This window comes from Onychomys torridus, chromosome 15 (assembly GCF_903995425.1).
Source record: "Onychomys torridus chromosome 15, mOncTor1.1, whole genome shotgun sequence".
Classification (NCBI taxonomy): domain Eukaryota; kingdom Metazoa; phylum Chordata; class Mammalia; order Rodentia; family Cricetidae; genus Onychomys; species Onychomys torridus.
In genome coordinates this window covers 56,653,371-56,664,711 of record NC_050457.1, presented here as the reverse complement: position 1 = coordinate 56,664,711, position 11,341 = coordinate 56,653,371, and the positions used below count along the sequence as shown (strand labels likewise).

The 11,341-nt window shown below is 35.9% G+C and overlaps 1 non-coding gene across 1 annotated transcript; it reads right to left on the bottom strand.

Annotated features, from left to right (window-relative positions):
• Positions 1 to 256: 256 nt before the first annotated feature.
• Positions 257 to 333, bottom strand: Trnaa-agc. The gene has a single exon. It is a non-coding gene; the product is annotated as a tRNA-Ala (tRNA).
• Between the last annotated feature and the right edge of the window lie 11,008 nt (positions 334 to 11,341).

The following is an 11,341-nucleotide window of genomic DNA, read 5'->3' as shown; positions in this document are numbered from 1 at the left end:
CTAAATCCCCATAGATTGTTCTGTAAAATCTCTAAAGGCAAAAACAAATGGATTTCACCATAAAACACACTTTCATGACTTATTTCCTAACAAAGTCATCCTTTCAGAATTATATTTTGTTTTGTTAAAGGAATATTTAAATTACCTCTGCACCTAAAACAGTGTGACATAATCCAAAACAGTGTAAAAACTTTCCTGTATTTCAGTAAATTGATTTTACCTTTTTTTTGTTGTTTGTTTTGTTTTGTTTTGTTTTTGTTTTGGAGCTGAGGATTGAACTCGGGGCCTTTTGCTTGCTAAGCAAAAGCTCTACCACTGAGCTAAATCCCCAACCTGACTTTACCTTTTATCAGTAGTATAGTTCATTCGTTTTGGCTTAGATACAATATTTACTGCATCAGGTACTTCCTTCCATGCTTTTGTTCACAAGATATATTACACATCTCCCTCAGTAATCATGTAGTAATTTATTTTAGGTACAAATATTATGCAATTAGTGTGTTCTACTTTTCCAAGTGCACATTTTTATAAGTAATTTTTAAAATAAGATTGTGGTGACTAATTCCACACAGCAACAAGAAACGTAACTTTCTCAGCTACTAGGATAATGAGCATAGATGTCTCAGAGTTTTTCTCTTCTTAGGAAATAGCTTCATCAACTGACACTACCAGCAATGAAAAAGGAAGCCTTTAGATCAGCACTTCTTCTATCTACAACTGAGTCATTCAATAATCTTAGAAATTGTCTCCTAAATTTGTCCAAATTGTAATCCCAATGATGTATGGATAGGCTATGTTAGATGGCAAATATGGGGATTTAAATTTTAAGGTGGATTAAGTTGGCTAAACACCTTATCCCATAAGAGATATGCAATGACCTGCTATGCAATATCAATGATTTTAAATATTGGAAACTAAAATAAGGACTAGAAAGAGGAATAAGTCAGGAAAGGTCTTGTTGGTAGTAATGGCTTATAAAATGGAATGAGATCATGAGTCAAGGAATATTGTGAAACTCTAAAATCTTTGAACTTTAAAGGAAAAGTATTCTTTTCTAGAAGTTACAAACAATATCAGGCCTGGGAAGAGCTTTAGCTAGTATGTTGACACTTTGATTTCAAGAACAGTAAAATGACAGACACACCATCAAGTCCCTTAGTTTTGGATAATATATATATATATATATATATATATATATATATATATATATATATATATACTTTTATATGCTAACTATACATATACTACTTGCACCTCCACTCAAGCTGTAAAAAGTGATAATCTTAATAGTGTAAAAAGGAAGAAAAATGCATCTGCCTTTAATGTGTATTACTTAAGTCACCTTAAAATATTAATTTGAAGATTGTATGAGGTGCATTACCTAATTGTTGTCCAAATTAAAAGTATTTTTAAGATATGTGATTCTTTCTAATAAGAAATATCCTTAAAAAACTCTTTCTCTATGTGTGTACTTGTTCCCCATTTTCATCAAGTTGAAAGATATTTTTACTATTTCTTCATACTTTTTGTGAATACATAAATTCTTGTTTTTACTTTATCTACTTTCTTGAGGGTAAATTTGATGAAAAGAGGTCACTAATTAAGCACAAATTTCTGTATTATCTCAGTGTAATTAGTTATTAACAGTACCATCCCCATCCCAGTATCAACCTTATTTTTTACTGAGTTATTTGAAAATCATATTCTTAATATGATTTTGTCATACCCACAAATGTCCACAAATATAAATACATAATTTGAGATACATTGAAAAATAAACTTTTATTTTTTAATGCAAAAACCCTTCCTTGATCCAGTGCTTTCAAAATTATATGTCTATGGACATGGCATGTAGTATACTTTATGAGTTAAAAACTCAACATTTCAGTCATTTCATTGGCTGCTTATGAAGCCATAGTGAATAGAAGTGAATATATAGTAACATGCAGGATTTTTTTAAATAAAGCATCATGTATGCACTCTATTCAGAAGGGTAAATCACTGCACCTAGACCTTAATATTCAGAAATGTTCAGCTATTTTTATTATTTTTCCATCATAATTGGAATATAACTGTGTAAGATTATAAAAGGATTTAATTAAAATTGTATCAAAATTGAAAGTCAAAAAGAAGATAAATGACAACTTTATAATAGACTGCCTGACCATTAATACTTGGATTTTCATTGATGTTTCCTTTTTTTTTCTCCTTTTTTAAAATTTATTATATTTGTGTTTTAATTTTACACATCAGCCATAGGTTCCCCTGTCCTCCCCCCTCCCATTCCCATGTACACCTTCCCCCCAGACCCTCCCTCCATTCCCATCTCCTCCAGGACCAAGACTCCCCTGGGGATTCATTTCAACCTGGTGGATTCAGTACAGGCAGGTCCAGTCCCCTCCTTCCAGGCTGAGCAAAGTGTCCCTGTGTAAGCCCCAGGTTCCAAACAGCCAGCTCATGTACTAAGGACAGGTCCTGGTCCCACAGCCTGGATGCCTCCCAAACAGTCCAAGCTATTCAATTGTCTCACTTATCCAGATGGCCTGATCCAGCTGGGGGCTCCACAGCCTTTGGTTCATAATCCATGTGCTTCAATTTGTTTCTATTTGTCACTGTACTTTTCCAATCTTGGTCTCAACAATTCACACTCTTACAGTCCCTCCTCTTTCTGGACAATTGGACTCCTGGAACGCCACCTGGGGCCTGGACAAGGATATCTGCATCCACTTCCATCAGTTATTGGATGAGAGTTCCAGCACGACTATTAGGGTGTTTGGCCATCTGATCACCAGACTAGGTCAGATCAGGCTTTCTCTTGACCATTGCCAGCAATCTACAGAGGATGTATCATTGTAGATTTCTGGGGACTTCTCCAGCACTCTGCCTATTCCTGTTCTCATGTGGTCTTCATTTACCATGGTCTGTTATTCCTTGTTCTCCCTTTCTGTTCTTAATCCAGCTCGGATCTCCTTCTCCCCTACGCTTTCTTTCCCTCAAACCTTGCCCTTTGTAACTCCCACTGTTGTGCAGGTTGTTCATGTAGATCTCATTCATTTCTCTGTCACTTGGTGATCCCTGTGTATTTCCTAAGGTCCCATTTTCTAGGTAGCCTCCCTGGAGTTGTGTAGCAGTCTAGTCATCTTTGTTTTACATCTAGTATCCTCCTATGAGTGAGTACATACCATGTTTGTCCTTCTGAGTCTGGGTTACCTCACTCAGGATGAATTTTTCTAGATCCATTCATTTGCCTGCAAACCTCATGATGCCATTGTTTTTCCCTGCTGAGTAGTCCTCCATTGTGTATATGTACCACATTTTCTTTATCCATTGTTCAGTTGAAGGGCATCTAGGTTGTTTCCAGGTTCTGGCTATTACAAACAAAGCTGATATGAACATATCTGAGCAAATGCCCTTGTGGTATGATTGAGCATTCCTTGGGTATATGCCCAAGAGTGCTACAGCTGGGTCTTGGGGGAGATGGATTCCCAATTTTCTAAGGAAGTACCATATTGATTTCCAAAGTGGATGTACAAGCTTGCATTCCCACCAGCAGTGGAGGAGAGTACCCCTTGCTCCACATCCTCTCCAGCATAAGCTGTCTTCTGTGCTTTTGATCTTAGCCACTCTGACAGATGTAAGGTGGTATCTCAGAGTCATTTTATTTGCATTTCCCAGATAATTAGGGATGTTGAGCAATTCCTTAAATGTCTTTCAGCCATTTGAACTTCCTCTGTGGAGAAGTCTCTGTTTAGTTCTATAGCCCATTTCTTAATTGGACTGTTGGGCATTTTGATGTCTAATTTCTTGATTTCTTTATATATTCTGGATATCAGCCTTCTGTCAGATATGGGGTTGGTGAAGATCTTAGCACAAACACTGAGAGAAACAATCAATCAATGGGACCTGTTGAAACTGAGAAGCTTTTGTAGAGCAAAGGACACAGTCAACAAGACAAAGTGACAGCCTACAGAATGGGAAAAGCTCTTCATTGATGTTTTCTTAAATATTTTATATTATAACTATTATTACATTATGTAACAGATGTGAGTACAATTATTCCTACCTGCTTGAAGTACTTTAAATACACTTATATAAATGACATTATCATCTAAATTAGGCAGTTTTGCATTGAAGTTACTAAATTAATTAGTTCATAATGCATTTGGTGAAATCTTCATTATCACCTCATAAAATACTCAAGTAAGTTCTACCAGCAGGCTATAATCCTGTAAATAATTAGATAATATGAACAAAATTGTTGATATTCTATTAGCCATGCAATTTCTTGGTACTCTGACTGTAAACATTTTTGAAAGGTGATCCTACTACATATTCCTAACTAGGTTAGAATTAACTTTGTATACCAGGATAACCTCAAAATTATCACAGTTTTTGTTTTCTGTCTCATGAGTGTTGGCACCAGAGGTATACACTACCATGCTTGGCTAAGACAGCAAATTTTGATATGATATGAAAAAAAAAAATACATGTATTTGGAGTAGACTGTTGGGATTATGAAAAAGCTGGAGCAGGTCTAATGGTAAATATATGTTAGTATGTATGTGTGTGTGTGTGTGTGTGTGTGTGTGTGTGTATAACATTACCATCTCTGTATGTATAGAACATCTATATAACACACTGATACTGTGTGTATGTATGCATGTATGTATGTGTACATTAATGTATTTAATTGCACAAATGTATGAAAGTCTCAAAAAACAAAATAATTTTTTGTTTGTTTTTTGAGACAGGGTTTCTCTGGGTAGTTCTGGTGCCTGTCTTGGATCTTTCTCTATTGATCAGGCTTGCCTAGGCCTCACAGAGATTCGCCTGGCTCTGTCTCCCATGTGCTGGGATTAAAGGCATGTGCTACCACCTCCCAGCCCCAAAACAATATTTTATTCATTCTAAATTATATATTAATGACTCCACTTTAAGCACCTGTGTAGAAAATTATTGAATTAAAAAATATTAGTATTAAATGAGACATCATTAGTTTCAACTAAAAATATCCTTTAAATGAATTAATTTTAATTAGCTTTAAAATAAAAAATAGATTTTTGTAATTTTCCCCTGTGACTGACAATGCATGTAACCACCACCGAAAATGCATCTGCACCTGTGACTTCTGAAACCTTACTAATACAGAACTGCACTAATAGGCATAAATCCATCTTCACACTGAGTTGAGCTGATTTAATTAGGACTACTAATCTAACCCAGTTTTAGTCTGTCTATAATGTCAATGAACACCCATTTGGTTTTAGAATATAATTTAGATTTTGATCCATTTTCTCACTTATTACAGTAATACCAATACAGAATGTCAGAATGATATGTCATTCAACCCCTGCATGTATATAAAGAAGCAATGGTAAAATTCCAATAATGTTATGGACACACTGCCCACTTAGAATTCTTGGTATATTACATAGTTGTAAGGTCATCTATTGTATCATAGATAGATTCTGATGGACAAATCTCCATGGATAAATATTTGGAAAAATATTTTGCACAACACTTTTGCACTATGGCGAGCTCAAAGTATCCAAAAACCCATTGTATGTTAGGGCTTGTTATAAAACACAGTATCATCTTTCTTATCCTGTTTCAATTTATATCTTAGTTTTCATTACTGAATCTACTCCAAATTCTCAATTCCAACTAAATTTAAAAAATATGAATTACTTTAAATTAATATATTATTTATGATTATATTTGTCTAGAACACATATTTCATCCAAATAATAAAGAGAAAATATTTTTGTAGACTCATAATTCTTTTCATAATTTGAAAGTATCTTTACACCACCTATCACATTTCCAATTTTCTTTTTCAATATCTTATGAGGTTTTTACACTAATATATATCACATTATACCATATCATATCATATGAAAAGTCATATCATGCCTTGATAAAAAAAGATAATGATAGAATGACAAGCACAGCTCTGCACAAGGCAACGATGTTGTCATCTATCAGCAACAGCTATGGTTTAGGGAAAAATGCAATTTTTTCAATAAACAGAAAAAAAATTCTTCCTCTAATTAATGTAATTCCTAACATAAATATGATCACATGGTCTAGGAATACAGCTACTGCTCTCCACTATGTGTCTATGAAGGCTATACTTTGGATATAAAAAGACCTTATGGTCAAAGGAAGCAGAGCTTCAAAGAGATGTTCACCTCCTTTCTTCCTGAAATGTTTGTTTTTTCTCTTCCAGACACTCCATCCTTGATGTTTTGCTTCATTTCAAGCCAGATAAAGAGGCCATGTCATTATGTATGGAAACTACCCAAATCATTCTCTTTTTATGAGCTAATTTTCACAGATTTTTTTTTTCAGGAATGATAATCTGGATAGTAAGGAACAGGTATCAAGATTTAAAGATGTTAGTACAACCATCTGATGATGTGGCAAAGCATTTGCAACTGTTTTGAAGGAGATTCTTGAATGAATTTGAAGTAGTAAATTAAGGATACCTTAAAAACTAAAAGAATAATTTTGTACATGATTCTGGTAACGTTGTACATTATCAGAAGGCCAACACTGGTGGCAGAAGTATAAGAAATATGGATGAGCACCTATCTGGATGAAGACTGTGCAAGAAATGTACAGAAAACTGTATTTGTTATGTGAAGGCTTATAGAATTTCTGATTTGCCAAACACACACAGAAAAACACCTGGTAAGATTAATGTTGATCAGAAGAAACCAAGGGATTTTTATCACAATCCTAGGTGAGATTTCTGGCGGTTATCTCTGGTATACCTATATACATGCACATCTACGCGCATGCGCATGCACACACACACACAGTTTCTGAGACATAGTAGTAAAAATTCAAAGGATATCTGACCGAGACTTTTGAGAGCAAACAACTAAGGTTTGTCTCTTGAGTTCTTCAAAACATACATTCCGTGTTGAGTTGAACAGAGTCTCAAGTTTGCTGTAGCAATGGACTATACTACAGTTCATGACAGCTGTAGATATAGAGGTTATACTTGTGGCAACAGGTTGAGTTTGCAGAGTATAAATACTCTAGGACCACAGAAGCTTCTACCCCTGAGATTTCAATGAAAACCTGGAAGGTCAGATAGTTTTAATAGGACCAGAGTCCGTAAAAGAAATCATTGATGGTGCAATGCGTAGCAACTGTGGTAATAAAACTGAACAACTACTGGAGATGAAAGGATAGTAGAATTAAACGTGTGAAATGTTTCTCCTGGAGAGCTACAGGTAGCATCCAAAATGAGGCTGAAGAATTGGTCACAGGGTAACACGTTCTCTACGATCTGACAGTGATCGTATACAGCGGTAGTTTTATTTTTTTTTAAGGTATAAGTTCCTGAATGATATAACACACAAAAGTAAAACAATAACTGATAAGTAGCAGATGGATAGACATATGAGATAGTAACATGGCATAAAATAGAGCTAGCAACATCCAGTAGAAAAGATTGGAGTAGCCCTATTGAGACAAGAAGCAAAGACAGCATTACCAAGTTGGGGGCTTAGAAGTTCCCAGTAGAAATCTGCTGGGCAAATTAATGCTGTCAGCTGGGTCCAGGGTGAAAAATCTCCTCTTTATGATGAGCTTTTTCTTTACTGCTTCCTTTTCCTACCAAATGATATGTAGCTGAACTTTTCTCCAGTCCTGCCTGATCCACAGTCAGGACAAATCTCTCTTACCCACCAGTCTCAAAGCTGCTCATACCCAACCGAGTAAACTCACAGAGACTTATATTATTTAAACTTTTTTGGCCTAGTAGCTCAGGCTTCTAGCTAGCTGTTTTTATGTCTTAAATTAACCCATTTCTATAAATCTATACCTTACCACATGGCTCATGGCTTACTAGTATCTTACATGTTGGTACTCATGACAGTGGCTGGCAGAGTCTCCTTGTCTCAGCCTTCCTCCCCCCAGAACTCTCCTCTCTCTTTGTCCTGCCTATACTTCCTACTGGCTACTGGCCAATCAGCACTTTATTTATTAATCAATCAGAGCAACACATTCACAGCTTAGAGAACATCCCACAGCAATGATAGACAATAGTGGCATCTGTTGGAAATTGCTTATTTTTTAGTTGTCCTAAAGAATTTAATATTTTCAATGTTCCAAATTGCTTTTTATTTTTGCATCTTTATGGAACTAGGATACCAGCTGAACAAAGGACAGAGGTTTTGGAGGAGACACTTATGGCCTCCTTGCTCCTGCAACCCACTTTCAACCAGCTTAAAAGTCCCGTGACAATTTTCCAACATCTTTCATATTGAAGACCTACAATCAGAAAGGTCCTAGGTCTGGGATTATATAACACTGTGGAAGTCCATATCTCACCTTTGTGTTCTCCTTATGCCAGATATAGACTTAGAGGTCTCATTTTTGATCTACAGGAATATGGTATGCTTAGTTGATTTATCTTATACTTTCTTTTGGAATAAAAATCTTCACCTTGTGTCTGTTCTATCTTTATATATTGTTAAGACTGTCATGTTGTGTGACTACTTGCTACTAGTCCTTAGTCTGGGACTTAATAGCTATGGTGACAAAGTTATGATTTTGCGGCTCACTAAATATATTGAATGCACTTGTATTAAGAGACAAATAAGGACTATTACTGTAAAGGGCAGATTTTTATTTTCTTTTTTTCTTCCTTTCTGATTGATGGATTGGTTGGTTGATTGCTTGATTAATTGATGATTTTGGTATTTTAGACAAAGTTTCTTTGGAGCTTGTCCTGTAACTTGCTGTGTAGACTAGGATAGACTGGAACTCATAGAGATCCAACTGCCTCTGCCCCCAGAGTGTTTGGATTAAAGGTGTGTGCCATCACACGCAAAGAGTAGACTTTTATACTTCGAATGCTAAATGTGCTCTGTAATTCTGCATGTTAAGGTGTTGTTCCCCAGAGAAGAGCTAAGGGGAGCTGGTGAAAAGGTTAGATTCTGCTATTAGCCCAACATAGCCCAAAGTTTAAGAAACAGAGTTATGGCAATAGAAGAGATTTAATTGGCCCCAAATTGGCTGTTAACGGGAACCTACCACCTTTGAGAATCTTCATTGGCTATCTTCATACCAGGAAGTTAGGTACCAAGAGGATTTCATTAGTCTTCAGGAATATCCAATTTGTAAAACCAGTGAAAGAATGACACCTTAGTAAGGGCTCACACCACCTGTGCTTGTGAACCTAAGGAGTCATGTTTGCTCAGGTACTTGTTGGTTAAAGGGTTGTAACCGGCTTCAATCAAAGACAGTCTGATTTATAATATTCCAAACCTGTGTGGTTGTGATCTTATCTTTCACCTAGGATTAGAATGAGTGAGAGAAAAGGATCTTTGAGTGTAAACAAAATAGTCTGATATATAGAACAGGATGTGTAATAATACTCAAATTTACACTGCAAAAAAACACAAAATGAGAACAATTGAAATTTAGATGATACTTTGGGGTATTTAATTTTGCAGGATCAGTTGGAAGGCAATGTGACTTTAAGCATATTCACATGGGACAGATGAGATGAATTAATCTTTAAAATGATTGATTTGCAAGCTAAGGTACTCAGTTCAGATATCCAGCAACATCTGCCAGCTATACACAGTAGGGAATATCTGAATCCCTAGCAATTGGGAGAATGTAGAAGAAATTTTGATTCTTAGATATTGCTGGTCAGCCAGAATAAGAAATACAGGGAGTTGTACATTCAATCAGGGAACATATTTAAAAATATAAGATAAAATACATTAGAGAAAACACCTGATTTTTACTTCTAACCTGTACACACTAACACACACATGCACGTGCATGCACAGGCACACATGCATGCACAGTCACACACACACATACACACACTATATACTTAATACTGTGTGACCTTGACCTTTCAGCAGTCTGTGACACCAACCACAGGTGATTTTGCATTTTTTTTTTTTTTTTGCCCTAAAGAATTACACATTGGAAGCACAGACATACATGCAGGCAACACACCTTTATAAACAAAATAAAATGAAAAATTTTTGAAGTCTATGGTAAGCATATACTGTGAAATGCATGACAAATTTTCATATTTAATTAATGGAAGTCAACATTGTTCTCTCTCTTTCTCTCTCTCATAGTCTCTCTTTCATAGTCTCTCTCTCTCTCTCTCAATTCAACCAGTGTTCAGGCTTGGCATGTCTGCAGTCTATGAAAGAGTATCTTTTCTAGTGTTTGGTGCATTGAGATAAGATCTGACTATGAAGGTCATGCTGAATCTGAACTGCTGTAAGTAAGGATAAGGTAGAAACCCTTATCTCTTGTCTCTGTATCCTAATTACTAGGATTAAACACCTATGCAAACATGTTTTGTTTCCTCAGTCTTCTTTTTCTTTGTTATTGGTTCTGAATGTTTAAAATGGCTCCACTTTCCTCTTTCCATTTTTAAAATAACTTTAAGGTGGTATGATAATGGCATCTTTTCACCTTTCTTTCCTGTAAACTTTCCTATGTACTTCCCACCTTGTTGTATTTCAAATCAGTGGGCTCTAGCTTTTAGTTGTTGTGTAATATCCCTAGTTTGGCTACTGAACCTTGAAACTTGTGGCAATTTCAGTTGTCATCTACATGGAAAACTACTAAAGAATCAATCCTCAATATCCTCTTTTCTTTGTCTTTGACTGACACAATAACAGTGTATGGTTGTAGTATGAATCTTAAAGAGTCGTATTAATAAAATCAAACCCGAGGCCAGTTATTGGGGTGATTGCTGGAAGATCAGAGAAGCAGAACAAGCCACAGCTATCTCACCTTGCTAGTTCCTCAGGTGATCCTGTTTCCTCAGGCTGGAAGCTTCTGAGTCCTCCTCCACATGAATCTCAGCTGAACTGTGTTGCTCCAAAGCTTAAACTAACTACATGCTTTTTTTTTTTTTTTTTAGTTCCTGGTCCTCAAGCCTTATATACCTTTTTCTTTCTGCCCCCACTCCCTGGGATTAAAGGCGTGTGTCACCATGCTTAGCTGTTTCTAAAGTGGCCTTGAACTCAGAGATCTGGCTAGCTCTGCCTCCCAAGTGCTGGGATTAAAGTTGTGTACCACCACCGCCCAACTTCTGTTATGGCTTACTCTTCCCATTTTCTAGCCACCATTTCTGGCTCTGTTCTAGTGGCTGTCTGTTCTCTGACCCCAGATATGTTTATTTCGGGGAACACACAATATTTCAGGGAACAGAATACCCACCACATTTCCCCTGTTTTTGTCTAAAATTAAAAAAAGGTTATAACTAATACAAGAAATATCATATCCAATAAGTATATAAAATATACACAGTCAATATTACATTAATGATGTCTAGTCCATT